This window comes from Aythya marila (genome assembly GCF_965140915.1).
Source record: "Aythya marila genome assembly, chromosome: 1".
NCBI classification, from domain to species: domain Eukaryota; kingdom Metazoa; phylum Chordata; class Aves; order Anseriformes; family Anatidae; genus Aythya; species Aythya marila.
The window spans coordinates 160843925-160855951 of NC_139042.1; positions in this window are offsets into that span (position 1 = coordinate 160843925).

Here is a 12027-nt window from a genome sequence, read left to right on the forward strand (position 1 = left end):
AGCCCAAAGCCGATCTCCTCTCTTAGGCCCTAGCAGAGCTGGCAGATTGTTGCCCTCAGCAGCTGTCAAAAGGCTGTGTCTACATTAGCAATTTGTTTCAAAGCAATGGTGCAGTTAGGAGGAAAATACAGCCATTGTCTCCATTTACCATGTGATGTTTCAGTTCTCAGAGGGGTTTTGGTGCATACAAAGTAAATTCCTTAAGGAGGAATTGAAAACAGAAGCTCTGCTTCCAATGTGCTCCAAATGCACCCTGGTGCTAATGGGGACAGTAGGTTCCAAAATAGCGTGTGAGCTGCATCATCGCGAGGTCCCCTAGCACATACCTAACACTTTCTGTCTTCAGAAGTCTTTGCAGCAAGTGTGTAGCAGATGTGTTTGGCTACAGGGGCCAGGCTAAATATAATCCAGAATATATCCCCACTACCCCAACACATATAGTGGAAAAACGAGATGCCTCACTATCAACTGTTCCAATCTACTGATGTAGATGCTCTACTCCTAATGTGCTGAATTACTTTCTCATGCAAACACAGCCTGCTCTGGCCGCACCTTGAGCTGGCTTTGGGATATGGTAAATCCAAGATGAATATGTACCTAGAATGCTTCATGTGTATAAAATATATCTGTTAGCTTTAAGCTCTTTAATCACTCACTACTAACGTTGTTTATCTTAACTCGAGTGGAAGAGATAAGGCAAAACCTGCCGTCCATTGCAGTAGCAGGTATGCTGGCATCATAGCCAAAGATACAGGGATTGCTACGGAACTGTACCCCAAGGTGGGTAAAGGCACACAGCCTGAAAAGTGCACTCAGTGAGATGCCTACCCACCCAGAAAAAAAAAAAAAAAAGAAAAAAGAAGAAAAAAGCCAGAGGCGTAGCTGGGTGAACAACTGTGATAATATCGTTCTTTCCTGAACAGAAGCTACTACATGCTTGCTACAAAGGTAGAAGAAATCAAACAACGTTTAAGCCAGAATGATGAATAGATGTAACAGTCAATATTTACTAATGCAATTACAAAATGATATACATCCTTAACTGGTGTATTGTTTTCCTTTTTTCACTTTTCCTATGATTTCTATTCACTTGTGAGCTCCTTTATTTGCATAGCACAGTGAGAGCACTGATTTAAGCTTCTGCAAGCACTCTGTGCCGCTATTGTCACTTACAGTCAAGGTTTAGTTGTAGCTGCTCCCAGGAGCTGTACTCTGCCCCCGTCCCTCACATATCCTACTGTGAATTGAAAGCATGTTCTAACAAAGTGTTATGAAAGGGCATGTAAGATTACAAAGACATTTTTTTTGGTATGGAAAATTCGAGTGTTCTTTAGGAAGCTGTAATTTGTACAGTTTAATCTTTTTTTCTTACCAGGGCAGATAAACCTAGACATTCTGCTCTCAGATGATAGCACATTTGGAGATCTGAGAGAAACAGGGAGCTGCTGGAACATATTGCAGAATCCTAAAGCACTTAGCAACAGAGAGAGTGTGGGATGCAGCGACATAAGCCGGAATGTGGAAACAAGTGACATCGAGGCGGCTGTTTGGGAAAGAAGAGCTTTTACTTTGTTTATAATTTCAGTAATTCTAAAGAACCATGCAGTGTGGGAGGTCACTGTGGTCTCTGACTCTGCATATATTCTTCTCTGTGTGACTGCTCTTAACACTTCCATGGTAATTATTGTCCAAGAGTGCTGGATGTATTAATTTCCTTCTGTATTTCCTGCTTCTTTTAAAAACAGAGAAGAGGTATTAAGAGATTTGTGGAAGGGGAATGTTATTTGCTTTAATTTATCCTGTTAAAACATACTCATGTCATATGCACTACGAAGAGATACATATCAGCAGATGGCTTGATTGCACAGCTTGATTCTGCACATACTAATAAAACTCTCTTTCTGCATATGAGGGAGCAACATGTACATTTTGTAATATGTCCAGTCATTAAAATCACAGAGTGTTCTGGAGTGACACAAGCATTCACAGTAATGAAGTTAGAGCTTTGGACTAATAGGAACTAAAACATCCTGATAGCATACACTAACGGTGGATGTCAAATAACAAGCAGAAATAGAGGGCTGAGGTGCTGACCAGGATAAATAGAGCTGAGATAAAGAAAAAATGTCTCCGACATGAGAGTGAATTTTAGAAGGGATTCAGAAATTCATGTGTTTCTAAGCTTTGCGAGTCCCCCCGGAGATAAGAGTGATCCAGAGAACTGGAATTTAATTCAGCAAGTAGCTGGAAACTCAATTTTACTGAATACACATGGACCTGCAAATGCAAAAATCTCCCTTACTCTGAACAGTTACTGCACGCTTTAAACAGAGGGGTTGCACAGCTCTAGGGTTGAAGCAAAGGCCATATGCAATACAGGGTTCTTGAGCAGTTCAGAAACCTTGTAATAAATATTACATTTTGTATTTAATGAGGGGTGAACTATCCATTGCTTTATATTTTCTTTTTCTTCTCTTTAAATCTCTTTTGTTGTTTGTATTATTGAGTACCTTAATTTTGTCTACTTATCAGGTATTCTGCATTGAAAAAAAATAGTTGAAGGAAATTATAGAGATTTACTAATTTATGGTAACAGAAGTGCTACAAAAATGCATAGAACAGAAACAAAATATATATATATAATTAATGGTGCTCAATAAAAGCTGTTAGTATTCAAATCTAACAAATTTATCTACACATTGACTAGTTCAGTGTGGCATAGTTTCAGGCTACTGTTGATACTTTACCCCATGTGCAACCTGTCATCGGATAACTGGCCTTTTAAAGGGAACTGGATTCAGCCTAGCTATTGATAAATTTTTAATTCCAAAACCCTGAAGTAATTTCAGCTACAAAAAAACAGTAATCACCTTACATTACATGACAAAATTAAAAAAAAAAAAGAAAAAAAAAAAGCACAAAACAACAAAAAAAAAGTAAGACAAATGAAAGAGAAAAGGACACAAAATGAAGTTACCAGACCAAAGCTGGGCTACAAATTACAAATTTATTACAAGAAAATTATAAAGAACAGAGACATCCCTAGACTGTAGCAGAAGAGTAGTGTAGACATGGCATTATCAAATCATTCAGGCTACAACAGGATGAACCTGAAAAGCTATCCCATGCTATTTGTGAACATCAATCTCTTCCAGGCTTCCAAAACTCACTGGGACCTCTTGTAGCTGACTAATGAGGAGAAGATCATCTTGGCCTGATCCTCCCTAGCTCCCTTTGCTTAGGAACAACACTGAAGTAATGCTCCACCATTTCCACCCTCAGGGTAAAACACTTTCCTTGAGGAAGTTTCCCACACGTTCCTGTCTGCAAATTTTGCAGGGACTAAGCGCCAGACTGTCTCTCTGTATTTTAATGTCTCTCGTCCATATTAATAGCTGCAGAGCCCTGGAGAGGAAGCATCACCTGCTGAAGAGGTTTGAAGACCTGAAATTCCAGCACCATTGCTAAAACATTTGCCTTGACCTACTCCCACTTCATATTTTTCCTTTCTTCTTGCTCTCTTCTTCTCTTGCTCTCAGCTAGTGCCTTTCTCTTCTCCTAAGGAAGACCATTATCTCAGACCCAGCATATATGATTGCTACCATCAAACCTGTATTCTCTGACTCAGAAAACATAAGTCAGAGACTTGAGGGAGCTCCAGCTGTCCCTTGGAGAATCAGCCTGATCCCCTCACCTTTCCATGCAGCACTCCCCCTCTCTTCCACTGCATCTGATTTTCCTAAAAACATTTCAGATAATGGAAATTGTAGGAGTAGTAACATTCTCCGCCACCTCCCCCACCTCTGCTGAGAGTCTTCGTTTTTATTTCTAAATGGTGCAAAAGTGTTTCCAAAGACAAAAAAAGAAGCAGGTCAGGATGCTCGTGATACCATTCTTTGTAATACAAATGAAGGCTTTTTTTTTCCTAGAAAATGAGCCTGGAACCACCCTTTTAATGTGTGAAGGCAGCCAGCATCAATAACACGCAGAGAGCTGGAGCTAGATACTAGTCAGGGTTGCTGTTATTAAAGGGAAGTTTACCTAATTTTAGATCTGAGAAATCAAGGCCTAGGGTCTGCCACAGCTAGCTGCCTCTTGTTCCTTCCCCCGAAACCCAAACCACAACAAATATACACGCTAAAGTGAAAGTATCTCTTTTCCGGAGAATTCTGAAGAAGGCATTATTTTTGCTTTCTCACTTATTTCCCTCTTCAGTCCAGACTGTGTCTGCTCTGAGCAGCCCCTGGGGCTGTAATGGAGAGAGCTCCTTCCATCAGCGTTCAAGGCAGGATCACTTTTCCCTTAAGAGAAGACTCTCCTCTTGAGACTTGACTCTTAAATATCATAGGCACTAAAGATATGCAGGCAATTTTCCTTTGTTATCCTCTGGCTCTTCCTTGTCCTCTCCTTTATCCCTTTGTTCTCTCTTTGCCTCTTCCCCCAATGCTTTTTGTGGAAATACTCTTTTCCTCTCTGCTCCCTCATCTTCTTTCCCCAAATCAAATGCCACTTGCATGCCCTTTTCCATCCTGTTCAACTACAGTGGTTGTGCTATCATCTGCTTGTTTCTCTTCCCTTCATTCCAGACACCACATCTTACAGCCCTTGAACTTTCAAAGGCAAATTGCAGTCTCTTAGTGCATCCCAGTAGCAACAGGCTCTCCCGTCTTGTCATCTCCATATTTCTATGCCCCCAGTTTCTTTGCTTTGTGCACCTGTGCTGCTATGAACACTGGTCATTGAATATGCACCCACACTATGCAAAGCAGCACCCTATCAGAAATACACAGCGTGATCCCAGATATATTAACTTCAGAGACAGCTTGTTCTGGTACGTCCTTCTGCTGTAATTACATTGTTTTGGTATTTCCACACAGTACAGCACCATGCCAAGTGGCTAAGCCTGTTCAGAGCTGGCTCAGATGCTGCACCTGACGTCAGATCAGGACTGGAAACAGTCATCTGACCCCTGACTGAAGTTGGGATTTGGCATTATGGTGCTGGTTAATTCATTTCCTCTTCTTCTTACACTTCCCCAGAAACACCCCAATTTTCACTCTCCCTATCAGGCTGCAGCACACTATAGATCATACAGGTGCTGCAGGGTCACAGAAGAGAAGCCCGTTCTTCTGAGTATGGGGTTGCTGAAAGAGGGCCAGGTGGGTGTTGCTGGGGTGTCTGAAACACAAGTAGAAGTGTTATACTGGGACAGGTATTATGCTCAGACACACTCCTTCATTTGTGTTGTAAGGATGTTGTTATGGGTTCTCTGGAAGGACCACACATATCTGCAGCACAGATAAGGGCAGGCTGTCTATTCTTGCAGACCTTAAAATGATTGTAGTAAAGCAGCGTGAGCTAAATCCTCCCATGGGAGTACAGCCCTAGTCCAGCCTGTGACTAGTCCAGACCTGCTGCCTACTGAGCTGCATGGGCAAGTGGTCTCTGAGGTGGGGACATCATTTACACATAGATGGCCCATGGAGAGTAGCCTGGAAGAAATGGAGGCTTCTAGGAAAGCACATGATGCACTGAGTTTGTTATCTGAAGAAAATAAACCAAATATCTAAATTAAAAAAAAAAAAAAAAAAAAGGATTTTGTAATCCCAGAGTAGAATGCTTTTTGTAGTGGAATTCAGTGATATGGTCCTTTCTTTCCTTAACTAAATCATGAGACAAACTGCAAACCTGGGGCAGAGGCTACTTGTAAACTTCAAAACAGAGACAATACCACATGGAATGGGCTGGCATGTTTTCTTACGTTCTTACAGCAGTTTTGTCATCGGTGCTGTTGGCACTGAGGAAACACCCAAAATCTTCTACTTAGCTCTTTGAGAGAAACAGAAGGTGCAGTTCTGTCACAACTTAGAAATCATGTCTAACTTGTTGCAAGAAGTTTGTAAGCAATTTCTTTCACTCCGTTCTGCAAAATAAATAAATAAACATGTAGGTAGCCTTGATGTCTTAAAAGTTTTTTGTTTGTTTGTTTGTTTGTTTGTTTGTTTTTCAAGTGCAGATATTTATAAAAGCATGTCTCCAGAAATGGCATAATTGTTTTTGAGATTACTTCAAAACATGTTTACTAACTAGCAAAGTAGGCCATGGCTATACTGACAAAGAAAGTAGTGAAATCAGAGCAGATCTGCACAGTGAAACAGTTACTCCCAGGGACCATATGTTCACATAGTGTGTGTTTTGTGGGTTTTACTTTGAACTAGTTCTAGTCTGTTCCTATAGACTGAATCTCCAGTACCAGTTGGAGGATGTTAGGTGTGCTCTTGGAGTACACGTTTCAACATAGTTCAATTTAAAGGAATTCAATCCATGCATTCAAGATCCCTCCATTACATGAAACATATGCAGGAGCCAAGGATGCTTCAAAAGTGTACTCAAAATGAACTAAATTGCTAATGTAGATGCACTCATAATCTCAGATCTACAAATTAGCTTGGATTATTATTCATGTCTGATAATAATAGTGATTATGTTTCTGATTACTAAATTTTAATTATATTTGTGCAAACTCAGATGGGTGTATAATGCTTGATTTCAATGAAGTTGTGCTTACATACTCTAAGCAATCATTCTGACAGTCTTTTCTAATGGGATTACACAGGTACAGCATAACAAAATTTGCTCCTGTAAAGATAATTTGTTAAGCAGTTTTATTGCTAACGACACAGAAGAAATAATAAAATCTAACTGACTTATTTTTGGTTCTACAAAGGTAAAAACTATGGTGTCTCTATATTTAATAGACATAACAGGGTATACACGGTAGATCCACTGAGAAAAAAATAGCCATTTGAATATATCCACCCCTAATAGGTGAAGAGCCATATGTCTGCTTGAAAGCATTTCAGCAAAATTTTCAACATTTGTTTCCAACATTTCATCTACCTTTTTGTAGCCAAGGTCTACACGATTTTTATTATTCCATCAATTAAACAAGTAAAAGCACTGGTAGGAATTTTTATTTTTTCTCAGAGTGATGTGATGTAAACAGAAGGCAATAGTTTGATCTTTGAAACTGAAATTCTGAGGGAGAAAAGGGTAAAAAGGTAAAGATTACAATTTCATTTAGAGTACATTTTGCATAAAAATAAAAAATGTAAAGAACAGATTGACAGTATGCTGCCAGACATGTATGTAGTTGTATAACATATATAATCATATCTATAGAATCTCAGTACAAGTTGTTATACCAGAGGAATGGTTTTATTGATATAAGAAATTTGTTGCATGGATTCAGGGTAATCTTTGGACAATGGAAAGGTCTCTTGTTCATTAAAAAATAGGTATTGTAATAAGAGTTCTTGGTTTGGCAGTTTTGGGTTTAACTGAATGTTAAAATTAGGATCTATTAGCTTTTTCTCTATAAACCAATAATAGGGATATCAGAAACAAAATGTCACGTATAAAGATCTCAGTGAGATGTCTGAGATCTCTGAATCTGATTCAGAGATGACTAAAGGATTCTTCACTCACATAACTTTCCAAAAACCACATTTTTTTTTTCTTAAATAGTGATTCCTAACAGGCTGTATATATATTACAGATTGTTTGCTGATACTATTTTCTTCATTTTTTACTTTGTTACAGTTTAACACTAGACGAAAGTGTATGTGAGGCACACAACTGAATCTTTATTGTATTATAAATAACCAAGACTTTTATTCCTTTGTTGGTTTTGTTACTTTATACAGGTATGTTACCTTTTACTGCTTCCCTTTTGTCCATCTCAAAAGAAAGTTCACAGCCTAAAGTGTCGGAAGAGTCCCACTCAACCCTGACATAATACTCCATCCTAGTTCTCTATGTATTAGAGAGAAGTTCAAATGTCTTGCTAATAAACTTCACCTAGTCTGCCTATTAAGAGAGGTATGTTTACAATAGTGTGGAGGGCCCTTCTGTCTGAGGAAGAAGGATTAAATTATATCATTCTGTTTAAAAATGCAGCATTTTCAAGTACTATACAATTACAAAATATATTTTTTTCTTCAGACAAACCTTCTAGTAAAAAGACAATATGAATAAAAGACAATATGAAAAAAATCAAAACATACAAAAATATAATTCTAGGTGTTAAATACAAATAGAAATAAAAATGCATAGCAAATAAATAAATAAAATAAAGTGGCTCAGAAACAGATATAAATTCATATTGTAATGTGACAAGAAATGGCCAAAACTGAAAGGCACTGATGTAAAAATATGGGAGGTCATCACCAAGTTATTTTAGCTCTCTCTTTGTTTGTTGCCAATGGTTAATATATAAAAGTATCTGTTATTTCAAAACTCTTGCAGTTGAAAGCAGAAATTGCTTGCCATACAGATTATGAAGTGCAGGACCAAACACTAAGAAGAGGGTATTTTTAATTTAATTAAGGCACTCCATTCCCATTAAGCATTTGCATTCCTTTTGAAAGCAACACTGAAAATAATGGTCTGCTTTTTAAAGTGTTAAGGATAAAGGCTAAAAGAAGTTTAACCATATTAGCAATAATAGGTCTACTTCTGCTGTCCAGCCAATTTCTGCAAGCTTATCTATCAGTGGAAATCAATGGTTAATCACCAAAAGAAGTCAGAATTCCTGCAGGAAACACCTGTACATCTACCCGCTGTTGTTAGCAGCAGATTGCAAGCCTGGGATTTTAAGCTTCCTTGTATCAACTATTTAGTTTTCTTTATTGCCATCATACTTTTGGGTATTGTAGCTTTTCCTGCAGATTAAATCCTACTATGGATTTAATGATACAGTATCTGCTATAGATCCAGTATCTTCTATAGAGATAATGATAAACATATAATCCTCTTCCTGGACAGTTTTTATTTCATAGAATGTAATCAGGCAACAGCAACACTTGCTCTAAAAAGAAATTATTGTAAATTGTACTTACACTGAAATAAAACCAACATGTTCCCACTCCACTGTTCTAGAAACTAGCCAAATATCCTTCCTGCATGTATGTAGAAGGAAAAACAATTACTTTTTCTTAAACATTAATTTTGTAAAATTCTAAAGTAATCAGATGAAGGCTTACAATGACATATATTGTGTGTATCATTGGTCATAATGGTATATTTTATTAAGAGTAATATATACCAAGATAATACAATAACATATAACAAAAGCTCAGAATGATATATATTATTAGAAATAATGACCTAGAAAATAAAATTACGTAGAATAATAAATAAGAATTATTGAAAAATATGAAATGTCCAAAGAATTATGGGAAGATACGGATATTTTTTCTACTTCCATGAAGAAGCAAGGCTTATTAACAAAAACAAACAAACAAACAAAACAAAGCAATATAAATCAAAACAAAACAAAACAAAACAAAACTACTCTTCCACATTGCATAATTTTCTTCTGCTGACTTCCAAGCTGCTAAATCTCCTAGTCCAAGGTCAGGCTATCACCCAAAACAACTTCTGTCAGCTGCTTGAATAAACCTCGATCAGCAGATACTTTGACCTTGGAGTGAAATATTCTGGCAAGTGAGTAAGAGACTAATATGAATGGAAAATAGAAGTAATTATGCCAAAAAGCTTCAAAATTCATACTGTAATGCAATAAGAAATGGACAAACCTGAAATGCATTGATCTAAAAATATGGGAGGTCATCACCAGGTTATTTTAGCTCTCTCTTTGTTTGTTGCCAATGGTTAATTCTTAGAAGAGTCTATTTTGATCCTGTGAGTACTCCCTGACCAAACACACAACAGAGAAAGTGTTATGATAAGGATGCATTTGGCTATTCAGGAGTTATATATACAAACAATGTTATTTTCCTGAGATGATTTCTGTATACAGCATGTGTAGCAGCTCAGAATTATAACAACAGACATGCATCGGGAGAACATGAACAAAAATGCACTGTCACATTTGGCTTCACAAGACATTTGGGAAAGGTTTCAGGACTGATTTGTTTATTGGAGAAAACTATACTTCCTCTCATTTAAAGTTTGTCTTGAAAATCTTCATGAAGTGAAGAAAAGGCATGATGGTTTAAACAAAACATGTCACTGCCTTTTTCCCAAATTCAAATCTTAACTATTAGATGCCTAGCAATCAGCTTAAGCTGAACGCAGTTAAAAAAAGAATCCATTTCCCTCTTCTATCTTTTCTCTTTCTTTACTCATAAGCCATAGAAAAGTATAGACACCTTGCCTATCTCTCTGCTCACTAAAATAGATGTCATCTTTCCTGTGGGCCTCTCTCTAGGTTTTTTTGCATACAGCTAAGTGTTTTGCATTTTAGTGTGTTTTTAAGATGCAGCTTTCATGCACATCACTGAAGATCTTGCTCATACGTTTAACTTTTCATGCTGGCAAAGGATATACAGGGCTTTTGTACAAGGCTTCTTTACTATCACTTCAGACCACCACTAAGTTTAGTTTCTTTATTAGAGAAACCCCTACAGCTTCCCGAGACTTGAGACGACCTTTGAGTGAGAGAAGTTTGTCTCCATGGTCTGTCCAGGGAGCCAAAATTAATTAATCCCCAAAACAAATATTTGCAGACCCCTCAAAATCTTTCCAAAATAAGCTCTATCAATTGATATCTACCTCAGTAGAATGTATTTGTAAACTGGAATAAAACAAATCATAATTAAATATAGAAAACATTAGAAATTTTAGACAAACTATCTCATTAAAGCTATAGCTGCATATTTCGGAAAGTCCCTAACAGACATTTTTGTGTCCAACTGCTGTCTTAGGTACTTAAATCCGTAAAGCAGATCTGAGAATCTGCTGTGTTTCAACTTAAACCTCTTAAAAACTCAGGCAGCTGTACGACAACCCTGCTGCATCTGCCTCCCCAAAGACTGGTTAACCCACTCAGTGCATAGCAATACAGCCTGAGTGGGCTGAGTTAAATCTCATAGATTGTTCACACAAATATTATGCATTCCTACATTTTCTTTAGAAAAAAAAAAAAAAAAAAAAGTGGAACAAGATCACTTCTCCCATATAACACATTTCCTGGAAATCAACTGAAACTCATCTGCATGCCTAAGAATATTTCCCTAAAGACACACAAAAAAAAAAAAAAAAAAAAAAAAAAAAAAAAAAATTTAAAGAAGGTTTTGTTAGCATTCACACTCACACTAAAAAGAAATTAAAAAAAAAAAACAAAAAAAAACAAAAAACAAAAACCAACACACTTCTGTATCATAACCTTGATGAACTTTATCTTCAGAATTCAGCACTAAAACCTTTCATATGATACAACTGAAACATAGTGAGAACTCTCACCACAAACACGAATGCAGCCTTACAAGATCCTGGCAATTGCACAGTTCTCAGTAGCTGCCATCCTTCCTTCTGCTGATCATTCCTCTTACATTGACGTGCCAGCTCAGAAAGGAGGCCAGCGCTGCTTTTCAAGTAAAAACTGAGTGTTTTCCTTCTCTGAGTGTTCACTTGCATTAAAACTGTCTCAGATCTGCTCTCAGAGTGTCTGAAAAGACCATCAATTGTTTGTTTGTCAAGATTCACAAGCTTCAGCCACTTTGCTAATGTATGTTCTAGAGTACAGACACCATATCACTGTTTAACAAATTTTGTATACTACTCAGTGACACAAACAGCACTGATACACTTCAAAATATATGTTCAGAGTTATTTTAAAGTCCCATGCCTTCGTTACCCTATCAGCCTGAAGATGCTAAAGCAATGGCCCAGAATCACCTCAGCTCAGACTTTTTTTTTTTTTTTTTTTTTTTTCCACCTAGAAGCATCAAGAAAGATACATAAATTTAGATGTTTGATCTCTGGAGACTGTCAAGTTACCCTGCTGAAGTCTGGTTAATACAGTGTTCACCATTGTCTCTGTCTCTTCATATCAAACAGAAGAATTGCTAGTCACCCTAATTCAAGGGGCACGTTCACTACAAGCATCCTAGGAATGGATCTGAACGTGCACCTCTGAATTACTGATAGGGAACAAACTTTGATTATTGTACTAAATAGGGCTCCACAGACGTTACCTCAGCCCCTGCACCCTGAAACCAC